Genomic DNA, 16,585 nt, shown 5'->3' on the forward strand with positions numbered 1-16,585 from the left:
GTTAAAAAATACACTGGATGTGATAAATTATATAGTTGTCTAGCCATCCACACAGAGAGACCAAAGGAAATTATTCTTAGGCGAGAATCACAAAGAGTCAGAAGCTATGTGCATATGATCATATAAAATATTATTTTTAAATGAACTCCAAGAAATTAAAACAAGAGATTTTGTGGTGGCTCCTGCTGCTGCTGTTTTTGTTGACTTTTTTCTTCTGTCTTGTTTGTTTTTAAAGTAATTTTTAAAGTATTTTTAAAGTAATATGTGTCTATACATTTTTATATAATCTTGATGTTTTAAAGTCTAAAAAAAAGACTTCTTTAAACATCAGAAATGCTTTAAATTGTCTTAGTAGAAAGAAAATCAAGTTCAGTTTATACTTATTTTCAACATTAATACATGTCAAAATAGTGAAATCATAGATGTAAATCAATCTGTTAAATATAGATTTTATGTAAGAAAAATAATCTACTGTCTAGTACTACCAAATAAAAGAGCAAGCAAGAAAAATACAAAATAAACTAAATGGGTAAAGATTAGAGATAGAACTCATGTGGTAGAATGCTTGCTTAACAGGCCTGTGGCCAGCCATGGGTTCAGTCTCCAGTACTGGGAACAATAAGTAAATAATTTAGGTGTATATGACTACTGATATTTAGGTTGGTATCAGCATGAGGATCCATCATCATTAGTATACCTCAAAAAACATTTTAAGTATTTCAGAGCTCTTGAACTATGACACCACTTCAATAGTCTAACCAAACCTTTTGCAATTGATATATCTTTATATAAGAAGGAAAGAAACAAAATATCCAATTTACTTGAAACTCTGCAAGATTACAAGTCTCCATATTTACCACCCCAAAAAAATATTTGTAGAAAGTATCTTGAGGGGTGTTGTTTTTGTTATTGTTGTTATTGTTCAATTCAATTTGATCAGTATCAAGTACCCATTCTTTTTTTGTGTTGTTGTTAGTCTTGGAGCTTGAACTCAGGGTCTGGGTAATATCACTGAGCTTTACACCCAAGGATAACATTTTACCACTACTTCCTGTTTTCTTGTGGTTATTATAGATAAGAGTCTCATGGGCTTTGCTACCGAGTTGGCTTGGAGCCAAGATCCTCAGGCCTGAAAGGTTAGAGTATTTGAGGCAGTGACCATTTGTTGCTTGTTTCAGAGCAGAGCAACACGTGGTGCTAAACCACCTGGTTGTGTGCCCTTATAAGACATGCAAATCCTTAGCTTGGGGCTCTCCTCCTGGGCTCCTCTGGGTCAGAGTGCAGGATGAGACCCGAGCTGCAGCCCAGACCCACTGCAACAATGAGATGTACAAATCGTTATGTGGAAAACGAACTTTACAACTTTGGTGGAAGGGGTGGGAGGGGGAGCGGGGAGGATTGGGGGGCAGGAGGAGAATGGGAAGGGATGGGAAGGGGAAACAAAGGAGGAGGCTACAATGCTTGATAAGAAATGTACTCATTATCTTGCCCATGTAATTGTAACCCCTATGTACAGTATTTTCACAATAAAAAAAAAAGAAATAAAAAAAGTTAAAACAGCTGACTCTCGGTAATCTTGGTGGGGGTCCTGCGACCTTGGCATATCATATTAGGGGCTCGTCCGGAATCCCCCTAAAGACCCCCCCCAAGACTCAGACTCCAAAGGTAAAACAGCGCTGTCTTTGTTAATTTGTCTTGTCCTGTAATTTGTCAGTTTTACTTTCGTTTTCTCTTGTAAGGATGGCCGCTCCGATTCATAAAGGGTTTCAAAGTGTACGCACTTGTAGGACAACCCTGGAGGAAATGGGAGACATCCCAGAGCCTCTTGTGGGGCGGGGGTAACCCTGCCGTGTGTGGGGGGTGTCCTTGGAACCCCGCCGTGTGGAGCTTTTTTTCCCCCGTAACTGTAAGGCCTGCGTGTGTTTTGTTTGTACTGTTTATTGTTTTTTTTGGAGTGTATGACTGACGGGACTGGAAACCATGGGCACTACTCCATCTAGTCCCCTAGACTTACCAAAAGAAACTAAGAAAGAGGAAAAGCAAAGGCACCCCCTGGTTTTTCAGGGAGATAACTTGGAAGAAGAAATGTTTCCTCCCCCATACTTCTCTTCCCAGGTTCTTTTTGCAGAACCTGAGAATGATCAAGAGGAGGAGGGAGCTATAGAACCCTCGGCACCTGCCCTTAAAGTTTCTGAGGGGTCAGTCACTCGATGCCACTGTGGGATCAACCCTCCATCTAATGCAGCTGTTTTTCCTTTGCGCACAGTAGGTCCTGTGGATGCAGATGGTCAACAGCAAATCCAATATTGGCTATTTTCTACCTGTGATCTATACAATTGGCACACCCAAAATGCCCCCTTTTCTGAGAAACCCCAGGATTTAATTCATTTGCTTGAAACTATTCTCTTTACTCATCAGCCCACTTGGGATGATTGCAGTCAGCTTTTACAGGTCCTTTTTACCACCAAAGAGAGAGACTGTATCTGAGAGGCCCCCTGGAAACATATCCCTGGCCCTACAGGAGCACCCATCACGGATCCTGCCCTGATCGCTGCCTATTTTCCTGAGATCCGACCAACATGGGACTACAATGTGGTTGAAGGTAGGGAGCTACTCCTGGTCTACCGCCAGGCTCTGTTGGCAGGTCTCAAGGCGGCGGCTCGCCGACCTACTAATATGGCCAAGGTTTATGATGTTAGACAGGGGGGAAGTGAAAGTCCGGCAGCATATCTTGACCAGCTCATGGAAGCTTTTAGTCAATATACCCCATATGATCTTGAGACCCAGGAGTCAGCTCAGATGATTATGTTTGCCTATATAAATCAAGCTGCACTCAGACATAAAGCGAAAGTTGCAGACTCTAGATAGATTTGGTGAAAAGTCTATTCGGGATCTAGTAGCCATGGCGGAAAAGGTTTACAATAAGATAGAGACAGAGGAGCAAAGACAGAAAAGGAAGGACAAAGAACATGAAATTGAGCGTGAAAAGAGAACAGGGCCAAGGAAAAGAGGCCCAGACTTGTTGGACTCACCACTATCGTATCCTGAGCATACCTGGTTCACAGATGGCAGCAGTTTCATTCTAGCTGGAAAAAGGTACGTGGGTGCAGCAGTCACCACGGACACTGAGATAGTGTGGGCAGAAGCACTCCCTCAGTGAACGTCTGCACAAAGAGCAGAGCTAGTGGCACTAACATAAGCACTACAAATGGGAAAAGGGAAGAGACTAAACATTTACACAGACAGTCGGTATGCTTTTGCCACCGTGCATGTCCATGGAGCCATTTACCAAGAGAGGGGGCTGCTGACAGCTGAGGGAAAGACTATTAAAAACAAACAAGAAATTTTAAGCCTCATCTGGGCCATATGGGAACCAGCAAATATTGCCATTATGCACTGCCCTGGCCATCAAAAGGGAACTGATTCTATAATCAAAGGAAATAACTTGGGCGATCAGGCAGCTAAGAAGGCGGCCCTCCAGCCCAGAGCGGAAGTACTGACTCTAGTAGACCCAGGGCCACAAGCTCTGCCTCCTGAGCCTCAGTACTCCCAAGAAGACTTGGAGTGGATAAAGAAAATTCCCATTGTCTATAAACCTCTGGACAGAGAAGGAAACAAAGACTGGTGGAAAACTGGTAAGGGGAAACTTATCTTGCCACAAAGATTGGGCAAGGGGATTCTTAAGAGAATCCATCAGGTCTCTCACATGGGAACCCGAAGAATGCAGGACTTGCTCCAACACTCAGAAGTAAAAATTAGGCAAGGAAATCAACTCATTGAGGACATTGTTAAAAATTGTAAAGCCTGTCAGCTCACCAATGCCCCCAATCAACCGGTTACAAAAGGAGCTCACCTCCATGGAGATAGGCCAAGTATGTATTAGGAAGTAGACTTCACAGAATTTAAAACTGGAAAATCTGGATATAAATATTTGCTAGTTTTTGTAGACACCTTTTCAGGATGGATTGAAGCCTACCCAACAAAGCATGAGACCGCGAACATCATGGCTAAGAAGACCCTGGAAGAAGTCCTACCCAGGTATGGCTTCCCATCCACCATCGGGTCGGACAATGGACCGGCCTTCGTCTCAAAAGTAAGTCAGGGAATAGCCATGGCACTGGGGATGGATTGGAAATTGCACTGTGCTTATAGACCCCAGAGTTCAGGGCAGGTAGAAAGAATGAATCGGACTCTAAAAGAGACCTTAACTAAATTGGCCTTGGAGACTGGCGCAGACTGGGTATCACTCCTTCCTTTTGCCCTGTTTAGAGTAAGAAATTCACCCTATCAGTTTGGCTTTACTCCTTTTGAAATAATGTATGAACACCCTCCTCCCTAGCCTTCAGACTGAATTGCTTGCTGATTGGATGATACTGAATTTCTGTGTAAGCTTGATTATTTACAGCTGTGCATAAGAGTATGTGGCCCCGGCTTAGAGCATTATATGATTCTGTTTCTATTCCTACCCCCCCCCCCCATTTGTTTAAACCAGGGGACTGGGTGTTTGTTCGAAGGCACAACTTGAGATCTCTGGAACCACAGTGGAAGGAACCTTACATGGTACTACTGGCTACACCTACTGCCCTTAAGGTGGACGGCATTGCTGCTTGGATCCACTGCTCCCATGCCAGACCAGCTGATCCCTTTGCCCTGGACGACCATGGGGAAACATGGGAAGTCTCCAAGCATCCTACCCAATCACTCTGCATACACCTCGAGAAAAGAAAAATGGACTGATTGTTATTGGTATACCCATTCAAGATCGAGAGCTGTTGGAGCTTAGTTTTGGTCCAGAGCCACAAGATTGTGGCTCAGGACCATAAGTCAAGGGGGGGAATGAAAGGTTAAAGTACTTGAGGCAGTGACCATTTGTTGCTTGTTTCAGAGCAGAGCAACACGTGGTGCTAAACCACCTGGTAGTGCGCCCTTATAAGACCTGCAAATCCTCCTAGGCTCAGCTGCGTGGGAGTGTAGGAAGAGGCCCGAGCTGCAGTCTGTTTAAATAAAACAGCTGTAGAGTGACTCTCAGTGGTCTTCTTGGTGGGGGTTCTGGGACCTTGGCATAACAGGCCTCAGCCTCCTAAGTAGCTAAGATAACAGGCATCAGCTGCTAGTGGCCAGCAAGTATAAATTCTTATTTCAAAGTAATGTAAGGGGGAGAGGAGAAGCAAACACTAGATGATAATAAAAATAACTAGTGTCTATTGAGCCTAACACAATTCTGATCCTATATGGACTTATGTAATGTTAATGACAGCAGATTATGAAACCTCAGCACAGATCATTTAAAACCACCAGCCAATATCACATCACTAATCAGAAGTAAGTTAAGATTTGAGTCAAGGTAATATGATCTAAGAGATATGCTAAGAGGAATAATAGTCGGGTTTTTCTACAATGGTAAAATTCATTTCTTTATTGTTCTTTCCTTTCAATAATATACATTATCTTTACTATCCATACAGGCTGCAGACATACAGAGACCTTTATTTTCTGCCTGTGCCATAAATAAATATTTGAAATTCATTTTATCATGAGAATAAAGTCAAATTTATTTGTGTTGAAAGAAAAGTGTTTATGTAACATTTTCAGCCATTATAGGTTTGCTTAATCAATGAGAAACAATTAGAAAAGCACAATCCAAGGCAAATCAGCATTCATAATGTCAATAGATCCTTTTCCAAATGAGCTTTATTTAATGTTGATTTTTTTCAATCTATATGGCATGCAGAAATACACATTGATTATTATGTATTTTAAAAGACAGCATACATTGGTTTCCTGAGAAGTAATTTCTAGGCATTCCTGATGAGTTGGAGGCAGGGCAGATTTGAGCTTGGATATAAGGACTTTGAAAGTAGATCAAGCATATTCTAAATAGATTTTACCATCCATTAGTACTGGATAAAAAGAGAGTAGAAGTATTTAAGTAGTAGTCTTCGTAGAAGTAGGTCATCTATAAATAGAGAGAAACAAATCGATATGCAAAACTGACAACTAGTTTTTTTTGCTTTTTCATAATTTTCAAAGAATCTCTCAAAAGTACTCCAATTGCATTAGTTAGAAAACTTTAGGTTTCATCACTGATTGTTTTATGGTTATGAGAATAAAATTTTCTTCTTGTCTAAACCAAAACTTAACCAGAAAAGTGCTGAAATACAAGTAGTACAATAAACAATAATGTTTGATTAGGACTATGATTGAGACAGAGAGGGGGAAAATATATGTATTTTCTAGAATCACTTTATATTCTAGCTACTTTGCCAAGTTAAGATCTAAAAGGATCATAGTCTTAGCATAGGAAAAACATTACCAGGATGTACATAGAATTAAGAGAACAGATATTGTGGCAATTTAGTCAATAGTTTTGAGAGAGAGTGTGTCTGTGTGTGTGTGTCCCGATTTCTGGAAATATGCACAGAGAACATGCCTTCCATCATTGCAACTGTGTCTTTCTCATTTTTCTCAGTTCAAACTGAGTTATACAATTGTGAGCCTCACAAAAAAAGGCCCCTTAAGAGTAGCAAAGTTACAAAATGGATGACAGCAACAACATCAATATACACTTCCTGAATAAGAATCATGAATCATGAAGACATGTTTTTCCTTTGGTTTCACCCAAAATAGGATATATTAAGATCTTATTAGTAGAGTGGGTTGGTTTGGTTTGAACAGGGTTTCTATGTGTAATCTATGTTCACATTGATGGAAGCCACACTTGGGATGAAGAATTATTTCCCTTTGTCCTGGAGAATGTCCAGACTCTTCATTAAACTACACAAAGACCTATAGAAAAGTGAGCTAAAGAGTCAAGTAGATCCATTGTAACAATTAGATGTACAAGACAGTATGTTGAAAACAAACTTTACAACTTTGCAGGTGGGAGGGCGGGGATGGGGAGAGGGGTGGGAGGAATTGGGGAGGTGGGGAGGAAAGGGATGATAGGGGAAATAGAAAGGAGGGTGTAACAATGCTCCATAAGATATGAACTCATTACCTTGCTCATGTAACTGTAACCCCTCTGTACAGTATCTTTACAATAAAAATGAATATTAAAAAAAGAAAAGAAGAATCAGGTAGCACTGTTAGACATTGCCATTACTCATTAACGTTATCTCCTTTTATCTACTTCTCACCTTAAGCTCAGAAATGTTAAGCACATCTTACATGGAGAGATCATCTATTTGTTCTACCTTAGTTTCCTCCTAGAACATCTCAGCAGTATATTTTTTTCTTGTTGAAGTTGAGCATGACATCTCTCTTCACGAACATTTTAAAGGAGGGAAGAAGGGTTAACAAATGCAATCATGCTATTCAGTATATACTATGTGGAAAATGACCTATGTAACTTGTGGGTATTGATAGGAAGGAGAAACTGGGGGAAAGTAATGAAAGGGGTGATATTGTCCTAAAAAAGAAATATACTCATTACTTGACTTATCAAATGTGTATTACACATTAATAGTAAGAATACAATTATTTTTAAAGTTGTGCTTACACTGATAATCAATGAAACACACATGCAAATGACTCCTCAATCATATCAGAGACAAAGAAACCAGTCTCAGTTCCTCATCTGTGACAGCCTAGCCCCAATCTATCCTGAAAGCTACATTTCAAGGGAAAAACCAAGGAAACAAATTGTATGAAACCAATAAGGTATTTTTTGTTATTATCTTTAAATAATTGTACAAAGGTGTTGCCCTTCAACCAGGCAGTTTATGAATACAATGCATCCTGATCAATGTCACACCTTTCAACACGCTCCCCAATCTCTCCCCTACCCACCCCATTTCTCACTTCCCTAATTTTGTAGGGTCTACATAGAATTTTTGACTATTTTGTACCCAGGGTTCTATTCTTCATTCATCTACCCCTTTCACCTTGACTCAACTCCACGTTTTTCAGTTTCCTGGTCTTTATTTTGTTGAGCTTTGATTTAGTATTTCTAAGGTATTTTGAAGTAACAGTCTTTTGTGAGACTGTGAACACAGTTTTCACACAGAGGAACCCATCTGTGCTTTGAAAATCCAGGTTATTTAGTTGCTGAAGGAAAGAAAAAAGACAAAACACAACACCAAACAGTTGTGTGCTACCTCAATTCACTAGAGTTAATTAGAATGCACTCCTTTGGTCCTCTGGGTTATCAGGTTGTGACAAATAGAATGAATTCCAACCAACAAACACCAAATATTAATGACCTCTGTAAAAGAGCTCAGTAAAAATGAAGTCAACTATGACTGGTATTTGTTGAAAGTCATGTACCTGTAAATGGCATTAACTTTGCAATCTACTTGCCACAATTAGTCATTGTTTAAAATCTCAGTAAACAAAATATGAAATGAAGACATTTTTCTGGTCACTGTCAGATAGTCATTCATTTTATTCCTCATCATTCGTCTTCATGTTTTGTGGTTATTTTCCACAGTAGGTTGTGTCAGTAGCTGACTCTCCACTTGCTCTATTGATGTATAGAGAACAAAGAAGTTTTATACCAAAGAGTAATTTCAATAACAACAAAAATTTAAAAGATGTCCTGAAGGTCTGCTAGTGTTATTGGAATCAGAACACTCAATAGAATATACAAAAGAAATAAAATCTCTAGTGTCATGAAGTTTCTAAAGGAGATTTTCTGTTGTTGGGGAAAATCCATCTAAATGTGCTTCTGAAGGTGAAGAAAACACTTGTGTAACAATTGTTTCTAAGGAACAAGTGTATGGGAAGCAGATAAAATAACTTCAAAGTACAAAAAGGTATCATTTAAATTCTGAGATCAAAAACAATCTTAAACATTTATAAGAACATTTTGTGTCATTAATTATTTAATGTATAAATGTGTGTCAAATCACTTCTTTAATTTCCTGTAAAATGTAAAGCTAAAACTAGTTTATAAAGTCAAGTTCTTTCCTGAATTATAATAAAACATTGCTCTACACAAGCAGCTACTTTTCACTGCCTTAAGTATTGCTCTGCTGGTGGTGGACAGGAACAGAATGATGGTGGGAATTGGAGAGGAAGAGGAACAGACATAGATACCTGTTCAAGGCAACAGCCTAGGAGGTATAGGAAGTTGTTCACAAAGTGGGGACTTGGAGAATAAAATCTCAGCAGAGATCCAGGCAGCTGGTTGGTGAACCACAGGTCAGTGACCAAGAGTACAGTGTATATTTATTTTATTACATTTTATTATAAATATAGTGTACAGAGGGGTTACAGTTACATGAGTACATTTCCTATCAAGCATTGTTACCTCCTCCTTTGTTTTTCCCCTAGCATCCCTTCCCTCCCCTTTCCCAACTCCTCCCTCCCTTCCCCCACAAGTTGTAAAGTTTGTTTTCAACATAGTGTCTTGTACATCTCATTGTTACAATAGGTCAACCTATATCCCTATTTAAGCATTTTGTTTTTTTCCCCTCCCCTCCTCAAATTAGAAAAGGGTATATACAAGATGCAGGGCATGGGAATCAAATAAAGTGAAATCAGGGGTTATACCGTGGGGGAAGAAAAAAATCACATAGTACATTATAAGTACATTTAAAACAATAGCAAGAAAGAAAAAACCACTTGTGTCCCTGTCTTTGGGTTCATTTCACTTAACATCATCTTATATGGTCATACCTACATGGCTTTTGGCCTTTTCTGCTTGTCTTAGACATATACTAATTATTGCAAATAAGGGAAACCATGAGGCCTATGTTTCTTTGGGCCTGGCTTACTTCACTTAATATAATTTTTTCCAAGAGTATACATTTATTTTTAGGGTGTTTTACATGTCCTTGATGACTGGCACTTTGTATAACTAAAGACACCAATACGTGTTTTCTACCCTTTCTCTTTTATCTTTGCCAGTACTTGAAATTAAACACAGAGCCTTATGCTTGCTGGGCTGGTGTCTACCACTTGAGTGATGTCACTAACCCAGCTTTTCAATAACTATTTTGAAGATGGAGCTTGAAGACTCTTTTGACTGACTGGATGGGCTTTGAACCATGATGCTCCAGATCTCAGCCTTCTGAGTAACTTGAATTGCCGGCATAAATACCCAGTGTCCAGCACTTTTTCTCCTTTTGTATAATTAAGAAGGAATGAACAAAGCACTTGGACCACTGAAAACAGAACCTGAAATTCATAATTGTGGGAGTCCAGGCTCTTCACCCTAAAAGGTAACATCATTCTTTCACACAGAACAACAGAATCTGTAGTTTGGGATCTGAGGCAGTTATAATAGCTATATGCCAACAAGGTTTCTCAGATGCAGATTTGAGTCTTCTGCTTATCTAGGTTTTCAAAAGTGGTAGCAACAGTGTGTAGCAGAAAACAAAGCAGTAACAAAGTCATCAGACTATTTCACCTATGTGCCTTAGAAGATGCAGTACATAAGGGGACACTTCTTAACAAAAGTTAAGAAGTGAGGAAATTTCCTCTAGTGAGGAAGTGATAGTATGTGAATTCACTAGACCCGAGTTTTAAAAGCAGTTTCTGTTAGCCATGCCAATCCATTACAGACATTCGTGAGGGCCTGAGCCTCTACCTAAGCTATCTTAATCTAGAAGCAAAGATGCTAAATCAAAGTTGGAATGTCTATCTTATGCTATTCATCTCTTTAAGGAGGTTTTGTCTGAAGAAACATCAATTTGCTTGTTCCTTATTCCCTATAATTGGACATTTGACATTTTTCATTAAGAACAACCATTGTACGGGAGGTCTTAGCTCTGTTGCTCAGCTTGTATTAGTATGAACTGAAAATGCAAAGTGCAGAAAGCTTATCTCCATATGCATCATGAAGTATTAAATCCTTCATGAAGAGCACTAGCCTTGAGCTGAAGAGCTGAGGGACAGCGCCCAGGCCCAGAGTTCAGGCCCCACAACCGGACCCAAAATAAATAAATAAATAAATAAATCCATCTAGAGTATTTTACATTATTCAGATAAACAAATAACTTCTTTTTCTAAATGGTACAGTGACAGGGACCTTCTCACAGATTACCTTTTGTTATTTAAAATGATTTTAAGCTAAGCAACATCAGAGTCACTCAATATAATACCAGGAATTTAGTGAAATCAGTAGTGAACAGGTACTAATTTAATTATAACAATTTAGTATCAATTTTATGTTTAAACAGTTAAGGAAGTTCTATTCAAAATTTAATGAAATGAAGATATGTTATACAAACAGAACTGGGCTAAATACAGATAAAGGACTGAAGAGTCATCAATTGCAATTCTTCATATTAAAGAAAAAGATAACATTTATTTATACCCAAAATATAAATTTATATTTTAAAATTATACACTAAATGTATATTTAGGCTTGCCTGAACCTAAACATAGTGAGAACAGTGAGTAATGTGAAAATTTCTCATCAAAAGAACTAAAGATGTGTCTAAGTGGTACAGGGCTAATCCAGCATGTACATAGCCCTTGTGTCTGATATTCATTCATTCATTTATTTATTTATTTATATTTGGGGCGGTCATGGGGCTTGAACTATGGGCCTGGGTGCTGTCCCTGAGCTCTTCAGCTCAAGGCAAGTGCTCTACCACTTGAGCCACAGTGCCACTTCCATACAATATAATTTCTTCTTCTTCTTCTTCTTCTTCTTCTTCTTATTATTATTATTATTATTATTATTATTATTATTATTATTTGTTGACAGTCCTACAGCTTGAACTCAGGGCATTGACACTGTCCCTGTGCGTCTTTGTTCTCAAGGCTAGTGTTCTACCACTTGAACCACAGTGTCACTCCTGTGTCTGATATTTGTAAAAGTGGAATTTCTTCACTTAATTTTTCTAGGTCTTTCCATTTCTTTACAAATGGTACAATATTATTCTTTCTAGTGGATGAGTAAAATTCCATTATGTACATATACTACATGTTCTTGATCAGTTCATCCATCGAGGGGCATCTGGGCTTATTACATGCCTTGGCTATGGTGAATAGTGCTTCAATGAACACGGTTTCGCTGCTGGCTTTATTGTATCCTCATTTGTAATTTTTCGGGTAAGTGCTCAAGACTAGAACTGATGGGTCATAGAGTAATTCTATGTTTAATTTTTTGAGGAATCTCCATCCTGCTTTCCAGAGTAGTTGAACAAGTTTATACTTTCATCAGCAGTATATTAATTAGTACATGGTAGATTCAAGGGAGAACTCAAGGAGTGCAACTCCTTAGAAAGCAAAGTCAAAGTTCAACATAGTAAACACCAGTAAGCAGGTATGTGAAGAGTTAAGAAGAAAGGGGTAGATGAGTAAAGAGGATAAGAGAGAGAGAATACAGTCAAGAATTCAATGTATACCTACAAAATTAAAAGAGTGACGGAAGAGGTGTGCTGGAAGGGATGGATGAAAATGTTGAAAGGGGTGACAGGAAGATGCATTGTATCCATGGACTGCCTTGCTAAATGGCCGCCACCACTTAAAGACAATGAAAACTAAAATAAGTAGAATTTATTAGTAAAATAAAAAAATACTCAGAATGGAATAGAAAGATGTTATTGTTCTCCAATTGCACCAACAAAATGCGACTCACTTTGAGTAAAACTTTCACAATTTTTTCTCATTCATAAAATATATACACTAAGGTGTTTGGTATTTTTCTTTGCCCAAAATAGCCTCACACTACATACACTGATCTACAATTTGTCTTTTCATGTTCTTTGTAGATAACCACTCTCATTTATCAGTAGATGCATATCAAATCATTCACTTTTAAATCTTTTTCTAATTTAGTATGTATGGGCAAACATGCATTTGAAAACAAATGTCTTAGATAAATGTAATTATATATCCTCTGGAACTTCTATTCTTTCCTTCCCTTTTGCCAACTTTCCTACATCTTCTGCCTTCACTACAGTAACACATGTTAATTAACAAAAATATACCAAAATGACTTGACAATTCAGAAATGCTTGGGAAGAGGCAAAATTGCAGGCTTGCTTGAGGTACCACAAAAACACATCACATTAATAATGGAGGTTTTGCCAGGCTCCAGTGGCTCATGCTTGTAATTCTAGCTGCTCAGGAGGCTGTGAACTGAAGATCAAGATTCAGAGCCAGCCCTGGCAGAAAAGTCCCTGTGAACTCTTATCTCTAATTAACCACTCAAAACCCAGAAGTAGAGCTGTTGCTCAAAGTGGTATAGTGCTAACCTTGAGCAAAGTGCTAAGGGACAGGGTCCAGTCAGTTCAAGACTCATGACCAACAAATAATAATAATAATAATAAATAGAGGTTTTAGTTCTAAAATATTCAATTTTAATAAATTATGGCTATTAGATTTTAAAAAATAATCCATTACAAAATGAAGAATTGCATTAATTATAAAATGTATATTCTAAATAATTTTAAAAAAGAAAAGGCAGGCATAAAATTTTGAGTAAAGTGCATTTTTCTAAAATTTGTTTGAGATGCCAGAACTTAAGCTTATTTGAGACATTTGTTAAACTACACCTATTTCTGGAGTGAGAAGATAGTGTACTTTCAATTCTTAGCAAGCACAGAAAGAACACCAGTCTACTCGAAAGTTGAGAGTTCTGTGAGTTTGGAAGGTAAGTTTCAAAACTTCCCACATAGTGCCTCATTTAAAGTTACATGGAGTCTGAGATCCCCTAGTACTGCTGCTTTTTTCTTTTTTTTCTTTTTCTTTTCCTTTCTTTCTTTCTTTCCTTCTTTCCTTCTTTCTAGCTGCTTTTTTTAGATAGGGAAACTAAAAGCTAGAATGATAAAAAGCAGTCTACTGAAATGTTGTTTGTTTTCGCTAATTAAAGGTAAATACAAGATTTAGGCTGAGGCTACTATTTCAGCCCTGCCATGGCATTTATTTTCTTGAAATTGTATTTTCTTTTAAAATGCTGACTTAAAATTTTGGGGAAAATGGTGAATATGGAAGGATCTTTATACAATTCCACTGTCCCTTAGAAATGAAGGATTCCTATAGACTCGAAATTAATAACATTATCCTTTGAGATGGCCTGTTAGCACCAGCCTTGAGAGTATGTCAGCTTTTAACAAGGCAGATGCTAGAATTAGCTACCAGTCAATTAGCTACCAGTCATACAATCTGCTACTCATAACAGTACATTAAAATATTTTAGACTCTGATAGAAGTTTATCAATCTTTTGAGTTCTTGACATCAAAATATAGTATACTATCAAAGACACTCACATGTACAAAAATATATGATAGTCCAAAGTGGCTCATACTTGTATTCCTACGTACTTAGAAGTCTGAGATCTGAGGATCCATGGTTCAAAGCCAGCCTGGGAAGGAAAGTCCATAAGACTTTTATCTTTTGTCTCTAGAAGTCCAATGCACTATCCATTGCGCAACAGAGACAATGCTTGATAAAAAATGTACTCATTATCTTGCCCATGTAATTGTAACCCCTCTGAACAGTATTTTCACAATAAAAATTTTAAAAAGAAGAAATAAATAAATTAAAAAAATTAAAAAGTTAAAAAATTAAAAAAAGACTTTTATCTGCAATATAGTAATAAAAATAAAAAGCCAGAAGTGGAGCTGTGGCTTAAGTGGTAGAGTCCTAGTCTTATGCAAAAAGAACCTCAGGGACAGCACCCAGACCCAGAGATCAAGCCCCAGGACTGATTGACTCTCTCCTCTCTCCACCCCCTCTTCTCTCTTTTTCTCTCTGTCTCTGTCTCTGTCTAGCTGTCTGTCTGTCTGTCTGTCTGTCCGTCTCTCTCTCTCTCTCTCTCTCTCTCTCTCTCTCTCTCTCTCTCTCTCACACACACACACACACACACACACACACACAGAGTACAGTAGATTCCAGAAAAAAGTCATTATCTTTACCTCCTTATTTTTTAATCTATACCAGAATGGTTACATGACTGTTTTTACTTAGAAAATGAATGTGGAAGAGTTTTAGTCAACTGTATACTTAGAAGAAGTCACCCAGCGCTGCCCAGATATTAGAAAATATTTTCTTTCTTTTCCTTTTTGTTTTCTTTCTTTCTTTCTTTCTTTCTTTCTTTCTTTCCGCCAGTTCTGGGGCTTGAACTCAAGGCCTGGATGCTTTCTCTGAGCTTGCTCAAGGCTAATGGTCTACCACTTGAGCTACAGTGCTACTTTTGGCTTTTTCTGAGTAGTTTTTGGAGATAATAGTTTCATAGACTTTTCTGTTTGGGCTGGCTTCAAACAATGATCCCCAGATCTCACTTAGCCCACTGAGTAGAGAGCCACTGGTGCCCAGCTAACATTTTTATTTTTGAGACCCCATGACAGCACTCTTCAGTTCTAAAATTTTATAGAGGGATATACAGAACTTACTGAAAGCTCTCATCCTTGCATATTAATACAGCAAAGTATGTAGATTAAACAAAGGGAAGAAATGCAAGAGAGTCCAGGAAATGCACCAAAGGCAGAGCTTCTGTTATTCCCCCTCATAAAGTCATAGACATATTAGTCTCCTGAAATCAGTGTGTAGCAATGCACACAATATCTTGCCCAACAGAGGCTCAGAGTGTATATCAGGGCACCTTCATATGGGTATGATTGACAGCTGGCTGAGTTCTAGTCCCTCTGGAAGGTCTGTTCACCAGTGTAATGTAAATCATACTGTGGATCCTTCACCCATAGCTTGTCTCCACCCTAACAGGAAGATGACTCAAGGTCTTAAAACAAAGACAATCTATTAGGCATGACAGACACTCTATTAGGCTTAGAGATTTCCTTCCAGAAGCTAATGGCAAAAAAAAAAGTTTATTTCCCACAAGGTAAAATTCTTTATTATGGAGAATTTCTTTGAAAATATCCGGAGGCAAAGTTAATTTCAAAACTCTTGATGTTTTGATCATTGGAGACAGTCTCCATTCATATGATCGCTGACTAATATCTTACAGGAAAAATTACAAGAAATAAATCTTTCCTACTTCTTCAAAAGAGAAAGACTTTCATTTTGGTGACAAGTAGTATCTTCAGACAATGTGTTTTTGCTTCCCATGATTCTACTCAGAGATATCAAAGGAATAAGACCAATGACAAAGGCTGAAGACTAAACAGTAAATTAGTAAAAGTAAATTCATGGTAACTTTTATAAAGCATTTTCTTTAAAATAGTGGTTTGGGCCTTGAAAATACATAATAATGTTTTCTTTTTTAAAAAACGAAATCTATGTCTAAGTAGTAAGGAGGAAGAAGCAACAACAACTAGAAGAGCTATTTAGTTTTTCTCTTTGGAAGTCAAAATTATGTCTGAGTCCATAATCATATCTTGTGTTTTATATTCTCTTTTGAACAGTAGTCTACATCAGAACTAGAATTGTACTAAAAACTTACAACAGTATTCTTTTCTTTGGTCCATAGATGCTTACACATAAGGAAAAAAGAATTAGGATTTTTTTTTCTCTTCTTGGATATGCATTTAAATTTTCATGAGCACTTTGAAGGAAGTATGAAACATTGAACACCAAAACAGAAAATAAAATCATTATTTATTAAAATATTGGAATGGTGAATCAAAAGAGGGGGTAACAATATTTGACAAGAAATGTGCTCATTATTTACTTGTGTAACTGTAACCCATCTGACATCACTGTTACAATCAAATAAAATTTTTAAAAAGA

Source organism: Dipodomys spectabilis, unplaced genomic scaffold (genome assembly GCF_019054845.1).
Source record: "Dipodomys spectabilis isolate Male_0828 unplaced genomic scaffold, ASM1905484v1 ptg000174l, whole genome shotgun sequence".
Classification (NCBI taxonomy): Eukaryota; Metazoa; Chordata; class Mammalia; order Rodentia; family Heteromyidae; genus Dipodomys; species Dipodomys spectabilis.